The sequence below is a fragment of the Eurosta solidaginis genome, chromosome 2 (genome assembly GCF_040869045.1).
Source record: "Eurosta solidaginis isolate ZX-2024a chromosome 2, ASM4086904v1, whole genome shotgun sequence".
NCBI classification, from domain to species: Eukaryota; Metazoa; Arthropoda; class Insecta; order Diptera; family Tephritidae; genus Eurosta; species Eurosta solidaginis.
In genome coordinates, this window is record NC_090320.1 from 98,469,198 (window position 1) to 98,489,711 (window position 20,514).

The 20,514-nt window shown below is 39.4% G+C and overlaps 1 protein-coding gene across 10 annotated transcripts in view; it reads left to right on the forward strand.

The window, feature by feature from the left end:
• The window catches only part of LOC137240104 (uncharacterized), a 1,657,600-nt gene that overhangs the window by 803,905 nt on the left and 833,181 nt on the right, over positions 1–20,514 (forward strand). The gene's annotated exons all lie outside the window — the stretch shown is intronic.

Below are 20,514 nucleotides of genomic sequence, written 5' to 3' on the forward strand. Positions count from 1 at the left end.
TTGAAACCAACACCGATACAAACAAAGAACCAACCAACCTCCGCAGCACCAAATATCATCCTCCATCATACACAACCAAACACCCAAATACAAATGAGCATCAACACCACAAGATATCATAAACCCAGAAGCAACCACGCCTGCTGATCACAAACACACCAGCGACTACCAACAACCACACCAACAATAACCACGCAACACTCAAAAACACCACGACCACATTTCTACATACTTTCTGATACGAAAGATTCAAACACGGAAATAGTAAAAGCAACATCCAAAAATCAATACACGGTAAGCACAAACACAACCAACGCTATTAACAGGAGAAAGACCATTTTCGAACACTCAACTCTAAACGCATACAAAGAGAGGGCATCATATCACATCACATCAAATCACAGCAACATATCACATCACGAATATCACCTCAGAGCACATCACATCATATCACGAACAAGTAACTAATAGCGGTGAGTTATATTTAGTCGGTCGCTGGTGTGGATTGCTACATCAGCAGGGCTGTGGTGAGAAGCCATCTCAAAAGGTAGAGAGTACACTCGGCACCTCGTCCAATTCTCCGCAACAACGACAACATCACACCACCACGAAGGGGACCGAGAATAATCCATAGTTTTCATTTTGGTTTAAAAAATAATTTTTTTAGATTATAAGTTTCCTGTTTATTTTTTTTTGAATTTCCCCGAAATCCCGATGTATGAAATATTTTTCTTAATTGAGTCTAACATATTTTTTTCGATTTCCTAATTTTTATACATACATTTTTTATCACACTTACCCAAAAATACACATACACATATTTCACCAACATTTTTTTATCACACCTAAGTATATATATTTCTTTTTGCGCAATTAATTTACTTAGTATTTTAGTATTAGCTTAGCTATTTTCTTTTATGATTTGTTTTTTTTTTTTGCCAGCTTGATTTTTTTTCTGATTTTTTTTTCTTACCCCCTAATATTCTGGCACCCTAATGCAACTTTTCTTTTTCTGTGTGCATTGCTAACTTTTCCTTTTATTATTATTTTTCTGTATTTCCTTTTTTTTGTACTTCATTTCCTAGATAAAAAAAAATTATATAAATCATTTTTTTGTTTCGGTTTGGAATTTTTTTGTAAAAGGAGGATTTCCTCCACGCAATTTATGACTCTGAATTCTTGGAACAATTGCGGTTGCGTGCGCACCAAAATGTAGATCCTGATCAAACGTCACACCCAAGATTTTGGGGTGTAGGACAGTCGGTAGCGTAGTGACATCGACGTGGATGTTCAATATGGTCGACATTTGGGGCGTCCATGTTGTAAATAAGGTCGCGGAAGATTTAGTCGGTGACAATGACAGGTTTCGCGAGGCGAAAAAACTGGAGAGATCAGGGAGATAGCCGTTTATTTTATTGCATAGCTCATCGATCTCTGGGCCTGGGCCTGTGGCCATTATTGTGTAGTCATCGGCGTAGGAAACGATTGTGACTCCTTCCGGTGGTGAAGGTGGCTTAGATATGTAGAAATTAAACAAAAGCGGGGATAGGACACCACCCTGTAGCACCCCTTGTTTAATTCTCCTTTGTTTTGATGTTTCGTTTCTGAATTGCACCGATGCCTGCCGACCACCCAGATAATTTGCGGTCCACCTTTTAAGACATGGGGGAAGGGTGCTAAGAGTGCTGTCGTATCCGAACTTGCACCCGCCGAGGGTGATCTGTGTTTTGATGCGGTGCAACATATGCCAAGTCCCGAAGAAAACAAAGCGTTAGAGGGCATCAAGGTGCAGTTTACATCGTTTGCTGTTCTGGGACTGGGAAAAACCGACATGGAGGAACACATTATTGAAGTCATTGATGAACACCTTCCTGTGAAGCAAAGGCATTATCCTATTTCACCCGCAATACAGAAATTAATATACAAAGAGCTCGATCGCATGCTAGAGATGGGAGTAATAGAAGAAAGCAACAGCTGCTGGAACTCACCTGTGTCCCTTGTTATAAAAGGAACGAAGAACAGACTGTGCCTAGATGCCCGAAAAGTTAATGAACGCACCATAAAAGACGCCTACCCACTCCCACACATAGATGGTATTTTAAGTCGATTACAAAATGCCCGCTATATATCTGCCATCGACTTAAAAGACTCATTTTGGCAGATACCATTAGAGAAGAAATCAAGAGAAAAGACGGCTTTCACAGTGCCTGGTAGACCTTTGTACCATTTCACGGTAATGCCGTTTGGACTGTGCAACGCTGCACAGCGCATGTGCCGACTAATGGACAAGGTGATACCCGCTTCCCTTCGTGAAACAGTGTTTGTGTATCTAGATGATTTACTTGTTTGTTCAGAAGATTTTTCGTCTCATTTATATTTGTTATCTGTTGTAGCTAAATGTCTTCGTGATGCTAAATTGACGATCAACGTTGAGAAGAGCAAATTTTGTTACAAGGAAGTGCGCTATCTCGGATACGTGGTCGGGCGGATGCATCCGTACAGACGATAGTAAAATAGCGGCTATGCTAGACTTTCCAGAGCCACGAACTCCGAAACAGCTTAGAAGGTTCCCGGGGATGACTGGATGGTATAGGCGATTTATACAGGACTATGCCACGATTGCTGCACCACTACACGACAGACTGACGAAAGAAAACATAAAAAAGTTTGCAATGACGGAGGATGCAAAGGCGGCGTTTAACAGCCTAAAACAGAGCCTGATATCGGCACCAGTGCTGACTCACCTGGTAGGTAGGTAGGTTGAACTGGCCGGTCCATGAGGACCTCACATAGACTGATTGAGTCCGTAGTGTTACCAGAAGTTTGTTTTAACGACCAAACTGAAAAACCCTATCAAAAACCAGGACCTATGTTATAAAATAACTCCGTCCTCTTGGCAAATACTAGAAGCTTCCTAGGACTTAAGCCACTTGCTGCTTCTAGATCTGACAGCTGTATCACTCCTAATAGCTGGAGTCTTAGCCTGGCAAGTGCAGGGCACGAGCACAGAACGTGCTCGATCGTTTCCTCCTCCAACCCGCACTTCCTACACCTGCTATCACTGACCAAGCCTAATTTAAAGGCATGTGACGCCAGAAGGCAGTGTCCAGTCAGAATACCCGTCATGAGTCTACAGTCCTCTCTTTTTAATGATAGAAGCAACTGTGTTAGTCTAAGGTTGTAAGACCTACACATAATCTTCGACACTTTACAGCCCCGCGCTTGAACCCACGCCTTTTCTGCTTGGTCGATCATGTGCACCTCTCGCCTTCGCTTAATCTCGCCCAATCTAATTGGGACGTCTACGGAGCAAGCTTCAAGGGATGCGCCCTTTTTAGCTAATTCGTCCGCTTATTCATTCCCATCTATTCCCATATGCCCTGGGACCCAATATAGATGTATGCTTCTCCCTGTCCCGATTCTCTCCAGAGACTGCTTACACTCTAACACGCATTTAGATGCTGTGCTATGCGAGATTATTGCCTTAATTGCTGATTGACTGTCAATATAAAAGTTAACACGGTTGCAGCTTAAGCTATTCTCTTCCAAGGTTTCTACTGCTTTGGTTACGGCTAATATTTCCGCTTGGAAAACGCTACAGTAATCCGGCAGCCTGTATGATCTGCTTAATTCCGGATCAGCGCAGTATACCGCAGACCCTACTCCTTCCACTATTTTGGAACCATCGGTGTACACATGTATCGCCTCGTCCGCCATTTGCGCACCCTTGCGCCAACCGTCCACCTCTATTGTGGCCTTAAGATCTCCCTCAAAGTGCAGGTAGGGAATCATGACTCACCTGGACTTCAACAGAAATTTTTACATACAGTGTGACGCGTCGACAGACGGGGTGGGTGGAGTACTATTCTAACTGGACGACGAAAACAACGAACGACCGATAGCGTATGTGTCAGCTAAACTAAATAAAGCGCAACGCAACTACAGTATTACGGAACTGGAATGTTACGCTGCTGTAATCAGCATAAAGAGGTTCAGGCCATACGTGGAAGGTCTACCTTTTACGGTGATAACAGATCACGCTAGCTTGAAGTGGCTCATGGGTCAAAAAGATCTTTCAGGTCGATTGGCTAGATGGAGCTTAAAACTACAGTCATATGATTTGAAGATAGAACACCGTAAGGGGACCCAAAACGTAGTGCCTGACGCCCTATCGCGAATGGGCATGGACGAAATCGACACGCCGGACAGAAGGCTGGACGTCGATATTAACTCACCACACTTCAAATCGACTGCGTACTTAGAGTTGCAGAACACAATAATGGAGAATAAAGACAGACTGCCGGAACTTTGCGTTTCAGACGACTACGTGTACAGACGAACACAATTTAACAGGGTAGACGAACTACAGGAAGACCATGCCTGGATACTCTGGGTCCCAACTGAGCTGCGAAGGAGTTTGGTAGAAACAGCGCATGGATCGCCTTCGGCTGGACACGGTGGAATCCACAAGACCTTAGCACGTATCCGAGAAAGATATTATTGGCCCGGTATGGTTACAGACGTACGCACACTAGTTAAAGCATGCGAAATATGTAAAGGCAACAAAACACAAAACGCCTTCCACAAACCAAACATCGGAAAGCAGCACCTCACTGAAAGGCCTTTTCAACGTTTGTTTGTCGATTTCATGGGTCCATACCCACGTACTTGTGATGGTACCGTTTATATATTTGTATGTTTAGATCAATTTTCAAAATTTGTCTTCCTTAAGCCAATGCGAAAAGCCACCTCTGCCGAAGTAGTGAAATATTTAGAGAGAGATGTGTTCCATATTTTCGGAGTACTTGAGTATGCGCATTCAGACAACGGAAAGCAATTTACGTCAGATATATTTACTTCCTTCTTGAAGAAGTATGGTACGACGCATATAAAGACAGCATTTTACTCGCCACAAGGGAATGCCGCAGAGAGGGTTAACCGCTCCGTGCTGCAAATCATCCGGTCATACATTAAAGGAAACCAAAAGAAATGGGATAGAGCTGTAAGCGACACAGCATTTGCCCTTCGCAGTGTCGTACATACGGCAATAAGTACGTCGCCATATGCAGCTGTGTTTGGAATCCCGATAATGCAACACGGCGCGTCATACGAATTATGCAGGAAATTGAGTGCCCTGAAAGATACTGACCTCGAAGTAGACACAACAGAGTATAAGATGCACATACTCAGGGAAAAGATCATGAAGGAACTCAAATTGGCACACGAAAGAAGTAAAAGAACGTATGACCTCAGAAGCAGAGATGTTGTTTTTAAAGTAGGGCAAACAGTATACCGCCGCAATTTTAAACAAAGTTCAAAAGTAGAAAATTTTAACGCAAAACTCGCACTAAAACAAGTTAAGTGCACTGTATTTAGGTTCATTGGCAACTCGATGTACGAGTTAGGAGATACTAGCGGCAAAGCAATCGGGGTATACCACGGAAAGGATCTTTTCGCGGCTTAAGATAAATGTTCTATGTAGACCTTGTAACCAATGTAAAGTGTAGCTTGTTCTCAAATCATGTTTTATGTTATTTATTGTTAACGACGGTAGAAATTCTCTAGACCAATAACACACTCTGACTAAGTATCCGACTTGACCATGTATTTATTAACCATTTTGTTTTTTTATTGATTGATTCATTTGTTTATTTATTTATTTATTTGCGTGATTATTTTAGTATTTATACATTTAAATTTTGCTTTTTTTACCACCGACGATGGACACTAGAGCCTAACAACATTAATCTGTGATATAGAATAAGATTAACCTGTGATATAGGTTTAGATTAATCGGTGATATAGATTTAGGCTAACCTGCAATATAGACTTATAGTTTCTTTACCAGTGATACCTTAGATAAGTAGTGTCAAGAGATTTTAATAGTAGAATAGTTGTCCCTATGTTTATATGTCTTAATATGAGCGTAAACGGTACAACACTGTGAAGCCCGGCATTGGGAGTGGGTCGAGGCCACACGTTGGGCCAGAGATGAAAGGAATCAGCGGCTGCGTTATGAACTTTTCTTACGCACACGCTCCATGACGCGGGCAACATCGGCGGATGCGAGCCTGTAACGACAGCCGTTTAACAACCTACGCCCCTGTGCGCCTACACGCACGCGCACCACTGTGTCTGCAAATAACAATGCCAATTGTCTGCAGAGTAACTGCGTATTATGTGTGTATGTGTGTGAATATGGAACCAATCGTTGTAGCTAACATGTTGGAAGCCTTCCAGGAACTTTGAGTGACTTTGGGCTAAAGTGGGTTGACAGTAAACCGAAAACGGTAGTGACAACAGGAAAAAGTTGTCTATAAAAGGGCCAACATCCCGCTCTTCTCTATCTCAAAGTTTTGAATACGGTGCCAACAACGCGAGTGCAGTGAAAGTGAAGAAAAAAAAATAAAAATTAAATTAAAACTGTATAAAGTGATAAGGTTTCAAAGTGCGAAACCGTAAGCTACCGGTTCGGTGAAAAGTGCCGCATTCAAAATAGAAATAGTATTCCTGCCACCACCAGATCCAGCACCACCAGCAACGGTAATTACCACCACCATTTCCGTATACCCAAAGCCCTTACTGTAGTCCCATGTCCATAACCTCCATTAACACCCGCATAATTTCTCTAACCCCGTTTTTTCATCCTATAGTTTCTATTGAAGGAATCCCCAAAGGAAACCAACCACCATCGTCGGTGCTAGGCACCAACATCCACCAACGGTAAGTAAATACATCTACCTTAGTGACTAGCCCAAAAGTGATATTGAATATAGTGCCATTTTCTCAAGTGAACTTCATAGTTTGCCTGCTCTGTAAAGGAAAATGATTTAAGAGAAAATTTATTTTTTTTTGGACAGACAAACATTTAAGTTCGCCGGAGAAAATGGCCTATAAATGCTTTACATGACGTGATACCCAGCTTTATATTTTTATTGTTTGGTTTTCCTTTGTAGAATCCCCATCACCACAACAAGATTCGCATGTACACAAACTACCAACATCAAACCACACAAACTACCAATCTGCAAAGCTACCACAAACCGCACCGAACACGAAAGCCACTACATAAAACACTCCCATCTGTCCAAACCAAAAAAAAAAGGAGTAAGAAACAGCGCATCCACATCAAAATATTGAATACATCCATATTCACAACCACACGCATTTTAAACCAACACCGATACACGCAAACAAAGGACCAACCAACCTCCGCAGCACCAAATATCATCCTCCATCATATACAACCAAACACCCAAATAAAAATGAGCATCAACACCACAAGATATCATACACCCGGAAGCAACCTGCTGATCACAAACACACCAGCGACTACCAACAACCACACCAACAATAACCACGCAACACTCAAAAACACCACGACCACATTTCTACATACTTTCTGATACGAAACATTCAAACACGGAAATAGTAAAAGCAACATCCAAAAATCAATACACAGTAAACACAAACACAACCAACGCTATTAACAGGAGAAAGACCATTTTCGAACACTCAACTCTAAACGCATACAAAGAGAGGGCATCATATCACATCACATTAAATCACAGCAACATATCACATCACGAATATCACCTCAGAGCACATCACATCATATCACGAACAAGTAACTAATAGCGGTGAGGTATATTTAGTCGGTCGATGGTGTGGATTGCTACATCAGCAGGGCTGTGGTGAGAAGACATCTCAAAAGGTAGAGAGTACACTCGGCACCTCGTCCAAGTCGCCGCAACAACGACAACATCACACCACCACGAAAGGGACCGAGAATATACCTTAGTTTTCATTTTGGTTTAAAAAATAATTTTTTTAGATTATAAGTTTCCTGTTTATTTTTTTTTTTGAATTTCCCCGAAATCCCGATGTATGAAATATTTTTCTTAATTGAATCTAACATATTTTTTCGATTTCCTAATTTTTATACATACATTTTTTTTCACACTTACCCAAAAACACACATACACATATTTCACCAACATTTTTTCATCACACCTAAGTATATATATTTCTTTTTGCACAATTAATTTACTTAGTATTTTAGTATTAGCTTAGCTATTTTCTTTTATGATTTGTTTTTTTTTTTGCCAGCCTGATTTTTTTTTCTGATTTTTTTTCTTACCCCCTAATATTCGGGCACACCAATGCAACTTTTCTTTTTCTGTGTGCATTGCTAACTTTTCCTTTTATTATTATTTTTCTGTATTTCTTTTTTTTTTTTGTACTTCATTTCCTAGATAAAAAAAAAATTATATAAATAATTTTTTTGTTTCGGTTTGGAATTTTTTTGTAAAAGGAGGATTTCCTCCACGCAATTTATGAAGCCACATGACACATGTGGCATCTTATTTTTCTTCTTATGTATTTTTTTTTTGCAAATCACCTCACTTGTAAACCACTTGTTTATTCTTTTTACATAAACTAATAACTGCCACCAGAGCTTACCTCACATTTAACTCGCGATTATTTTAACTTTTGCTAGTTAAATATCTTTTTTTTCACTTATTCCGATCGCGGAAATGTTTGTACGTATTTTTACTATTACAAACCGGAACTCAAAGTTCCATGAGGTAATAGTATATAATAGTACATGAGTACATGGAATAGGGTTTTTTTGTGCTCTTTATCTCTATTTTCTTTCAGCTCCCGCTGCTACAGCCTTGGTACCTGGACTGCAGATGAGCGTGAGGAGATGAGTACGTGAGTGGTTATATATAATGAATGGTAATCTCTATATAGCTTTGTTGTAATCTCTCTTAATTTTTTTGTTTCTTTGCCTTCCATATTATCGTATGCACATATTTTATTGATCACCGTAACTATTGCTTAATGCAAGCAAGAATTAAAGATTGTAGTAAAAGGGTGTTCCTATCTGGGTTATTTTATTTTCTTGTTATCTATTTGATATTTTGTTTTAACTTTGAATATTATATGCAGTAATTGCAGTATCCGTTTTGTTATTTTGATTGAGTTTAGATCAGGATAAGAAATAATAGAATTTAGAATTACCAATACAAATCACTAGATATAAGTAAACATAGAATTTGTGAAAATAAACTTGTATGAAGAGGAAATGAGTTATTTCGAATTTATTGGCTGAAACAGTGTCAGGAAAAATGCAGGCCCTCTAAGTTTTCTTTTGTGTTAGTGTGGCTGTTGCCTTTGCGGCACACTAGCAATGAGTTAGGTGTTGCAACCTACTGACGGACGATGATTTAGACTAGACCATTACAGACGGACGAACGTCAGGAAAAGGGAACTTCACTCGGTTTTCGGAGTCAAAGTGGGGTTCAAGGTTGTTCATGCCTCATGAACAAGAGGGGTGGGATGACTCCACCTGACACGGACGGTCTTCTCCCGCTTACCCTTTCTTTTCTTTCTCTTTATCTTTCACAGGTCCCTATATTCTTCTCATCTAGGCATGACATCTAAAATTTTGTTTTTTGTGACTGTGGGTCGAGTAAGGTGGCAAGAACCAACCGCGCGTCAACTCCGACGAGCCTCAGCCGGGCTACAACCATGCCTAACCGCCACCCTTCTCGCTCCGGACCAAGCAGTTACATTACAGAGTCCCAATGAAAATTCCTTAAAGAAAAAAGTAAAAATTGCTTCTGTATTGACTCGAGTCTATCTGCATGAACTTGATATCGCGGATTCCAGACTATTGATCCGTATTCTAGTATCGGTCTAACTAATGTGGTAAAAAGGGCTTTAGTTACATAAGGGTCACTAAATTCTTTAGACCATCGTTTCACGAATTATAGAACACCTCTAGCCTTATTGACAGTAGCCATAATATGAAGGTTGAATCTAAGTTTAGCATCCATCGTAACTCCCAAGTCAACAAAATAAATACTGATGCAAGACAAAAATTATTAATTACATAAGAGGCTGCTGGCAAAGATCTTCGAGAGAGGCACATGAATTTACATTTATTGAGATTCAGCGGCATTGAATTTGCGTTGTACCAAATAAGAAGTTTAAATCCACTTGAAGCAAGGGACGTTCATCAATAGACGCATAGGACATAAAAAGTTTAATATCATCAGCATACACAAAAATTTTGGAATATTTTATTGTGGTACAGATATCATTAATAAATAGCAAGAACAGAATTGGACCGAAATGACTGCCCTGTAGGACGCCAGAGGGAACATTAATAACATTTGAAAGAGTATTTTTAAAAATTACTTTTTGCGTTCTGCCGCAGAGATACGAAGAGATCCACTGTGTGAGACCAGGTTGGAAGCCAAGTCGGTCAAGCTTGTCGATAAGCTAAGGATTTCAAGGACCCATATACCAGGAAAATCTTATACAATGCCTTAATGCGTTCTGAGCTAGAGTAAGCTTCAGTCATCTGGAATCCGATATACTCTAATAATTGAAAGAATTCAGTGCAAGCTCATACGATCTGATCTTCAACCTCTCCACTTTGTTAATCCTCTGCCACCCTATAATGTTACATGCATGCTTATCAATGTCTTACCACTTGAAGTTAGATGCTTTGTTCAAAATTTAATGTTTATTTTTGACACAATATCCGGTGTCAGAACTACTTGGGCAGTTGACTTTCAATGTCCCTAACAGAGCCCTCCGCTTTCACAGTGCATTCCGCGTTGAAGTGCTGCGTTCGAATTATTTCAGTTTCGCACCTCTTCTAAGAGGTATTTTAGAATTTAATCGTCTATCTAGAAGCCTTGACCTGGACTTTGCCAAGTCAAAGTCTTTGTTTAAGACACGCATTGAGGCTTGTTACTTATCTCAGTAAATCTTACTTTAAAATTGTTATAGACGACATCATCGTATTGGGCAAGAACTTTGATGAACATCTTAAGAACTTTCCAGAGAACGACATCATCGTATTGGGCAATATAATACTAGTACTAAGTCAACCTGTAATCTAGTCAGTAGATAAGGTTGTTACCATTTTATTATACCTTTTTATTATAAACCTTCCGCAAACTTTCGAATCGCTCAATTGTCGAACAAATAACTCCAATATTCAGTGATGCAAAGTGGTCTTTATTAGACTACTTTGAGTGAACTTCACAATAACAATTATACTTCACAACTAATTGCGTGTTTAAATCAAACGGATTAGTCATTCCTCAGCTTGCGCTGCTTTTATACTCTTTGTTACCTCGTCAGCATATTTCTCCAAAGGTCTTGACGTTTCACCTTCTAAAATCTCCTACTTGGTTACCAGCAGTATACGTGTATATTTGTAGTTTATGCGTTTCTCATAGTCATATGCGTGTGTATGTGTGAGTAACTACTTCGGCTGGTGACTACATGTGTGTGTGTGTAAGATATCTCTTCGTCGCCTTCTATGTATGTACACCAGTGTGGCTCGCATTAATGTTTTTGTTGTAGCACGATTATATACTAACAGCCTAGTGATGTCAACATTCGCCACACTGCCCTCCACCTAAGTCGGATCGTCACGATCAAACATATTTTCCGATCTACACGCTGCCAGCCTTTCCAAATGAACCACTTTCATTTTGTTTCGTGGTTTGCCAACGGTTTTTATGCGGTAAACTACATCGTTGATTCATTTTATAACTTTGTATGAGCCTTCCCAATTACACTTCAATTTCGGGGACAAACCTTTTTTTCGTTTCGTTGTGGGTTGTATAGCAGCTGTGTAATAGGTTTAGATTAATCGGTGATATAGATTTAGGCTAACCTGCAATATAGGCTTAGAGTTTTTTTACCAGTGATACCTTAGATAAGTAGTGTCAAGACCCAGTGATTTTAATAGTAGAATAGTTGTCCCTATGTTTATGTGTCTTAATATGAGCGTAAACGGTACACCTCTGTGAAGCCCGGCATTGGGAGTGGGTCGAGGCCACACGTTGGGCCAGAGATGAAAGGAATCAGCGGCTGCGTTATGAACTTTTCTTGCGCACACGCTCCATGACGCGGGCATCATCGGCGGATGCGAGCCTGTAACGACAGCCGTTTAACAACCTACGCCCCTGTGCGCCTACACGCACGCGCACCACTGTCTCTGCAAATAACAATGCCAATTGTCTGCAGAGCAACTGCGTATTATGTGTGTATGTGTGTGAATATGGAACCAATCGTTGTAGCTAACATGTTGGATGCCTTCCAGGAACTTTGAGTGACTTTGGGCTAAAGTGGGTTGACAGTAAACCGAAAACGGTAGTGGCAACAGGAAAAAGTTGTCTATAAAAGGGCCAACATCCCGTTCTTCTGTATCACAAAGTTTTGAATACGGTGCCAACAACGCGAGTGCAGTGAAAGTGAAGAAAAAAAAAATTAAATTAAAACTGTATAAAGTGATAAGGTTTCAAAGTGCGAAACCGTATGCTACCGGTTCGGTACTGTAGTCCCAACCTCCATTAACACCGGCATAATTTCTCTAACCCCGTTTTTTTCATCCTATAGTTTCTATTGAAGGAATCCCCAAAGGAAACCAATCACCATCATCGGTGCTAGGCACCAAAATCCACCAACGGTAAGTAAATACATCTACCTTAGTGACTAGCCCAAAAGTGATATTGAATTTAGTGCCATTTTCTCAAGTGAACTTCATAGTTTGCCTGCTCTGTAAAGGAAAATGATTTAAGAGAAAATTGATTTATTTTTGGACAGACAAACATTTAAATTCGCCGGAGAAAATGGCCTATAAATGCTTTACACGACGTGATACCCAGCTTTATATTTTTATTGTTTGGTTTTCCTTTGCAGAATCCCCACCACCACAACAAGATTCGCATGTACACAAACTACCAACATCAAACCACACAAACTACCAATCTGCAAAGCTACCACAAACCGCACCGAACACGAAAGCCACTACATAAAACACTCCCATCTGTCCAAACCAAAAAAAAGGAGTAAGAAACAGCGCATCCACACCAAAATATTGCATACATCCATATTCACAACCACACGCATTTTAAACCAACACCGATACACGCAAACAAAGGACCAACCAACCTCCGCAGCACCAAATATCATCCTCCATCATACACAACCAAACACCCAAATACAAATGAGCATCAACACCACAAGATATCATACACCCGGAAGCAACCACGCCTGCTGATCACAAACACACCAGCGACTACCAACAACCACACCAAAAATAACCACGCAACACTCAAAAACACCACGACCACATTTCTACATACTTTCTGATACGAAACATTCAAACACGGAAATAGTAAAAGCAACATCCAAAAATCAATACACAGTAAGCACAAACACAACCAACGCTATTAACAGCAGAAAGACCATTTTCGAACACTCAACTCTAAACGCATACAAAGAGAGAGCATCATATCACAGCAACATATCACATCACGAATATCACCTCAGAGCACATCACATCATATCACGAACAAGTAACTAATAGCGGTGAGTTATATTTAGTCGGTCGCTGGTGTGGATTGCTACATCAGCAGGGCTGTGGTGAGAAGACATCTCAAAAGGTGGAGAGTACACTCGGCACCTCGTCCAATTCGCCGCAACAACGACAACATCACACCACCACGAAAGGGACCGAGAATATACCTTAGTTTTCATTTTGGTTTAAACAATAATTTTTTTAGATTATAAGTTTCCCGTTTATTTTTTTTTTTGAATTTCCCCGAAATCCCGATGTATGAAATATTTTTCTTAATTGAGTCTAACATATTTTTTTCGATTTCCTAATTTTTATACATACATTTTTTTTCACACTTACCCAAAAACACACATACACATATTTCACCAACATTTTTTCATCACACCTAAGTATATATATTTCTTTTTGCACAATTAATTTACTTAGTATTTTAGTATTAGCTTAGCTATTTTCTTTTATGATTTGTTTTTTTTTTTGCCAGCCTGATTTTTTTTTCTGATTTTTTTTCTTACCCCCTAATATTCGGGCACACCAATGCAACTTTTCTTTTTCAGTGTGCATTGCTAACTTTTCCTTTTATTATTATTTTTCTGTATTTCCTTTTTTTTGTACTTCATTTCCTAGATAAAAAAAATTATATAAATAATTTTTTTGTTTCGGTTTGGAATTTTTTTGTAAAAGGAGGATTTCCTCCACGCAATTTATGAAGCCACATGACACATGTGGCATCTTATTTTTCTTCTTATGTATTTTTTTTTTTGCAAATCACCTCACTTGTAAACCACTTGTTTATTCTTTTTACATAAACTAATAATTGCCACCAGAGCTTACCTCACATTTAACTCGCGATTATTTTAACTTTTGCTAGTTAAATATCTTTTTTTTTTCACTTATTCCGATCGCGGAAATGTGTGTACGTATTTTTACTATTACAAACCGGAACTGAAGGTTCCATGAGGTAATAGTATATAATAGTACATGAGTACATGGAATAGGGTTTTTTTGTGCTCTTTATCTCTATTTTCTTTCAGCTCCCGCTGATACAGCCTTGGTACCTGGACTGCAGATGAGCGTGAGGAGATGAGTACGTGAGTGGTTATATATAATGAATGGTAATCTCTATATAGCTTTGTTGTAATCTCTCTTAATTTTTTTGTTTCTTTGCCTTCCACATTATCGTATGCACATATTTTATTGATCATTGTAACTATTGCTTAATGCAAGCAAGAATTAAAGATTGTAGTAAAAGGGTGTTCCTATCTGGGTTATTTTATTTTCTTGTTATCTATTTGATATTTTGTTTTTACTTTGAATATTATATGCAGTAATTGCAGTATCCTTTTTGTTATTTTGATTGAGTTTAGATCAGGATAAGAAATAATAGAATTTAGAATTACCAATACAAATCACTAGATATAAGTAAACATAGAATATGTGAAAATAAACTTGTATGAAGAGGAAATGAGTTATTTCGAATTTATTGGCTAAAACAGTGTCAGGAAAAATGCAGGCCCTCTAAGTTTTCTTTTGTGTTAGTGTGGCTGTTGCCTTTGCGGCACACTAGGAATGAGTTAGGTGTTGCAACCTACTGACGGACGATGATTTAGACTAGACCATTACAGACGGACGAACGTCAGGAAAAGGGAACTCCACTCGGTTGTCGGAGTCAAAGTGGAGTTCAAGGTTGTTCATGCCTCATGAACAAGAGGTGTGGGATGACTCCACCTGACACGGACGGTCTTCTCCCGCTTACTCTTTCTTTTCTTTCTCTTTATCTTTCACAGGTCCCTATATTCTTCTCATCTAGGCATGACATCTAAAATTTTGTTTTTTGTGACTGTGGGTCGAGTAAGGTGGCAAGAATCAACCGCGCCTCAACTCCGACGAGCCTCAGCCGGGCTACAACCATGCCTAACCGCCACCCTTCTCGCTCCGGACCAAGCAGTTACATTGCAGAGTCCCAATGAAAATTCCTTAAAAAAAAAGTAAAAATTTCTTCTGTATTGACTCGAGTCTATCTGCATGAACTTGATATCGCGGATTCCAGACTATTGATCCGTATTCTAGTATCGGTCTAACTAATGTGGTAAAAAGGGCTTTAGTTACATAAGGGTCACTAAATTCTTTAGACCATCGTTTCACGAATTATAGAACATCTCTAGCCTTATTGACAGTATCCATAATATGAAGGTTGAATCTAAGTTTAGCATCCATCGTAACTCCCAAGTCAACAAAATAAATACTGATGCAAGACAAAAATTATTAATTACATAAGAGGCTGCTGGCAAAGATCTTCGAGAGAGGCACATGAATTTACTTTCATTAAGATTCAGCGGCATTGAATTTGCGTTGTACCAAGCAAATAAGCAGTTTAAATCCACTTGAAGCAAGGGACGTTCATCAGTAGACGCATAGGACATAAAAAGTTTAATATCATCAGCATACATTAAAATTTTGGAATAGTTTATTGTGGTACAGATATCATTAATAAATAGCAAGAACAGAATTGGACCGAAATGACTGCCCTGTAGGACGTCAGAGGGAACATTAATAACATTTGAAAGAGTACTTTTAAAAATTACTTTTTGCGTTCTGCCGCAGAGATACGAAGAGATCCACTGTGTGAGACCAGGTTGGAAGCCAAGTCGGTCAAGCTTGTCAATAAGCTAAGGATTTCAAGGACCCATATACCAGGAAAATCTTATACAATGCCTTAATGCGTTCTGAGCTAGAGTAAGCTTCCGTCATCTGGAATCCGATATACTTTAAGAATTGAAAGAATTCAGTGCAAGCTCATACGATCTGATCTTCAACCTCTCCACTTTGTTAATCCTCTGCCACCCTATAATGTTAGATGCATGCTTATCAATGTCTTACCACTTGAAGTTAGATGCTTTGTTCAAAATTTAATGTTTATTTTTGACACAATATCCGGTGTCAGAACTACTTGGGCAGTTGACTTTCAATGTCCCTAACAGAGCTCTCCGCTTTCACAGTGCATTCCGCGTTGAAGTGCTGCGTTCGAATTATTTCAGTTTCGCACCTCTTCTAAGAGGTATTGTAGAATTTAATCGTCTATCTAGAAGCCTTGACCTGGAGTTTGCCACGTCAAGGTCTCTGTTTAAGACACGCATTGAGGCTTGTTACTTATCTCAGTAAATCTTACCTTAAAATTGTTATAGACGACATCATCGTATTGGGCAAGAACTTTGATGAACATCTTAAGAACTTTCCAGAGAACGACATCATCGTATTGGGCAATATAATACTAGTACTAAGTCAACCTGTAATCTAGTCAGTAGATAAGGTTGTTACCATTTGACTCAATAAAGATTTATGAAATATGAAATAATAATATATAATTATTTATATTTAGTAGTTCACAGGTTTGTGCCCATGTTTGTTTGTATTTCTTGCGAAGGTGCGTGAACCAATATGCAGTTTTCTACTATTGATTTGGCTACTAACTATGACAGTGGAATTATTTGGAATTGCAATGGTGATGCGAAATTTTGACAAGTCGCAGATTATAGTTCACGCATATTCATTCCCATGAAATGATTTATGGAAGGGCATAATGTGTCAATTTGCACGACATCAACAGCTTTAGCTGACACGGCAGCTAGTTTCTATAAGGGGTTCTATATGATTTTTGCCATATTCATTTTGTTTGCATTTCTCACATTTTCAGATATAAATCTTCACGTCTACAGTCATGTTCTTCCAAAAATATGTTCTTCTGAGTTTTGATAAGAATCGGGTGGCCTCTCATCACGGGATCATCATAATATCTTTTTAATAAATGAAGTTTTTGTGAGAGGCAAGCGATTTCGATTATTTTTGGTGTTATAGCTACCGTCTCCAGAATTTTATTTTCTATATTTTTGGATTTATCATTGTCGACATATCTAAATAAATTATCGTTTATCACGATCTTTATGCCTTAAGAGTATTTATTGCCAACTATTTTTTTTTTATTTTATTTATTGTCTTTTTCCGTGGAGTAGTGTTAAATGTGAGGATTCAAGTAATTTTGTATGTATATTTTTCTTTGTGGTCCACCTGTTCATAACTAGTTTAAGGCACAGCAACTTTTTCACTTCGTACGTCGGTATTTTGTTGTCAACTTTGTCCTTGGAGTTGTCAGTTATGTGTTTTTTCCTATCTTTTTTATTCGGATATGTTATTTTGGACTTTGACCGCGTTGATACTTGCAGGATCGCCGCAGTTTCTTCCCTAATTCGTTTTATTTGTCCAAAATCAATGCGAGGTGAGGTATATCCGAATATTGGGTTCGCCCTTTGTAAACGCTCGTGATGCATAAGCAACTGCTGCTTATTCCATTGTATTCTTGGCTCAAAGTGGCACCACAGGCTTCTTTGCTAGCGTCAGTTGTGATGCAAAATAATTTTTTAAAATCTGGGTACTGGAGTAAGGGCGGTTATAAGAGTGGGCTTTTCAGATACTGGAATGCTTCGTCACACTCTTTGGACCATATTGTAATGAATTTTGGGAAATCGTTGTTATTATAAACCTTCTGCAAACGTTCGAATCGCTCAATTGTCGAACAAATAACTCCAATATTCAGTAATGCAAAGTGGTCTTTATTAGACTACTTTGAGTGAACTTCACAATAACAATTATACTTCACAACTAATTGCGTGATTAAATCAAACGGATTAGTCATTCCTCAGCTTGCGCTGCTTTTATACTCTTTGTTACCTCGTCAGCATATTTCTGCAAAGGTCTTGACGTTTCACCTTCTAAAATCTCCTGCTTGGTTACCAGCGGTATACGTGTATATTTGTAGTTTATGCATTTCTCATAGTCATATGCGTGTGTATGTGTGAATAACTACTTCGGCTGGTGACTACATGTGTGTGTGTGTGTAAGATATCTCTTCGTCGCCTTCTATGTATGTACACCAGTGTGGCTCGCATTAATGTTTTTGTTGTAGCACGATTATATACTAACAGCCTAGTGATGTCAACATTCGCCACACTGCCCTCCACCTAAGTCGGATCGTCACGATCAAACATATTTTCCGATCTACACGCTGCCAGCCTATCCAAATGAACCACTTTCATTTTGTTTCGTGGTTTGCCAACGGTTTTTATGCGGTAAACTACATCGTTGATTCATTTTATAACTTTGTATGAGCCTTCCCAATTACACTGCAATTTCGGGGACAAACCTTTTTTTCGTTTCGTTGTGGGTTGTATAGCAGCTGTGATATAGGTTTAGATTAATCGGTGATATAGATTTAGGCTAACCTGCAATATAGACTTAGAGTTTCTTTACCAGTGATACCTTAGATAAGTAGTGTCAAGACCCAGTGATTTTAATAGTAGAATAGTTGTCCCTATGTTTATATGTCTTAATATGAGCGTAAACGGTACACCTCTGTGAAGCCCGGCATTGGGAGTGGGTCGAGGCCCCACGTTGGGCCAGAGATGAAAGGAATCAGCGGCTGCGTTATGAACTTTTCTTACGCACACGCTCCATGACGCGGGCATCATCGGCGGATGCGAGCCTGTAACGACAGCCGTTTAACAACCTACGCCCCTGTGCGCCTACACGCACGCGCACCACTGTCTCTGCAAATAACAATGCCAATTGTCTGCAGAGCAACTGCGTATTATGTGTGTATGTGTGTGAATATGGAACCAATCGTTGTAGCTAACATGTTGGATGCCTTCCAGGAACTTGGAGTGACTTTGGGCTAAAGTGGGTTGACAGTAAACCGAAAACGGTAGTGGCAACAGGAAAAAGTTGTCTATAAAAGGGCCAAAATCCCGTTCTTCTGTATCACAAAGTTTTGAATACGGTGCCAACAACGCAAATGCAGTGAAAGTGAAGAAAAAAAAAATTAAATTAAAACTGTATAAAGTGATAAGGTTTCAAAGTGCGAAACCGTAAGCTACCGTTTCGGTGAAAAGTGCCGCATCCAAAATAGAAATAGTATTCCTGCCACCACCAGATCCAGCACCACCAGCAACGGTAAGTACCACCACCATTTCCGTATACCCAAAGCCCTTACTGTAGTCCCATAACCTCCATTAACACCGGCATAATTTCTCTAACCCCGTTTTTTTCATCCTATAGTTTCTATTGAAGGAATCCCCAAAGGAAACCAACCACCATCGTCGGTGCTAGGCACCAAAATCCACCAACGGTAAGTAAATACATCTACCTTAGTGACTAGCCCAAAAGTGATATTGAATTTAGTGCCATTTTCTCAAGTGAACTTCATAGTTTGCCTGCTCTGTAAAGGAAAATGATTTAAGAGAAAATTGATTTATTTTTGGACTGACAAACATTTAAATTCGCCGGAGAAAATGGCCTATAAATGCTTTACACGACGTGATACCCAGCTTTATATTTTTATTGTTTGGTTTTCCTTTGCAGAATCCCCATCACCACAACAAGATTCTCATGTACACAAACTACCAACATCAAACCACACAAACTACCAATCTGCAAAGCTACCACAAACCGCACCGAACACGAAAGCCACTACATAAAACACTCCCATCTGTCCAAACCAAAAAAAAAAGGAGTAAGAAACAGGGCATCCACACCAAAATATTGCATACATCCATATTCACAACCACACGCATTTTAAACCAACACCGATACACGCAAACAAAGGACCAACCAACCTCCGCAGCACCAAATATCATCCTCCATCATACACAACCAAACACCCAAATACAAATGAGCATCAACACCACAAGATATCATACACCCGGAAACAACCACGCCTGCTGATCACAAACACACCAGCGACTACCAACAACCACACCAACAATAACCACGCAACACTCAAAAACACCACGACCACATTTCTACATACTTTCTGATACGAAACATTCAAACACGGAAATAGTAAAAGCAACATCCAAAAATCAATACACAGTAAGCACAAACACAACCAACGCTATTAACAGCAGAAAGACCATTTTCGAACACTCAACTCTAAACGCATACAAAGAGAGAGCATCATATCACAGCAACATATCACATCACGAATATCACCTCAGAGCACATCACATCATATCACGAACAAGTAACTAATAGCGGTGAGTTATATTTAGTCGGTCGCTGGTGTGGATGGC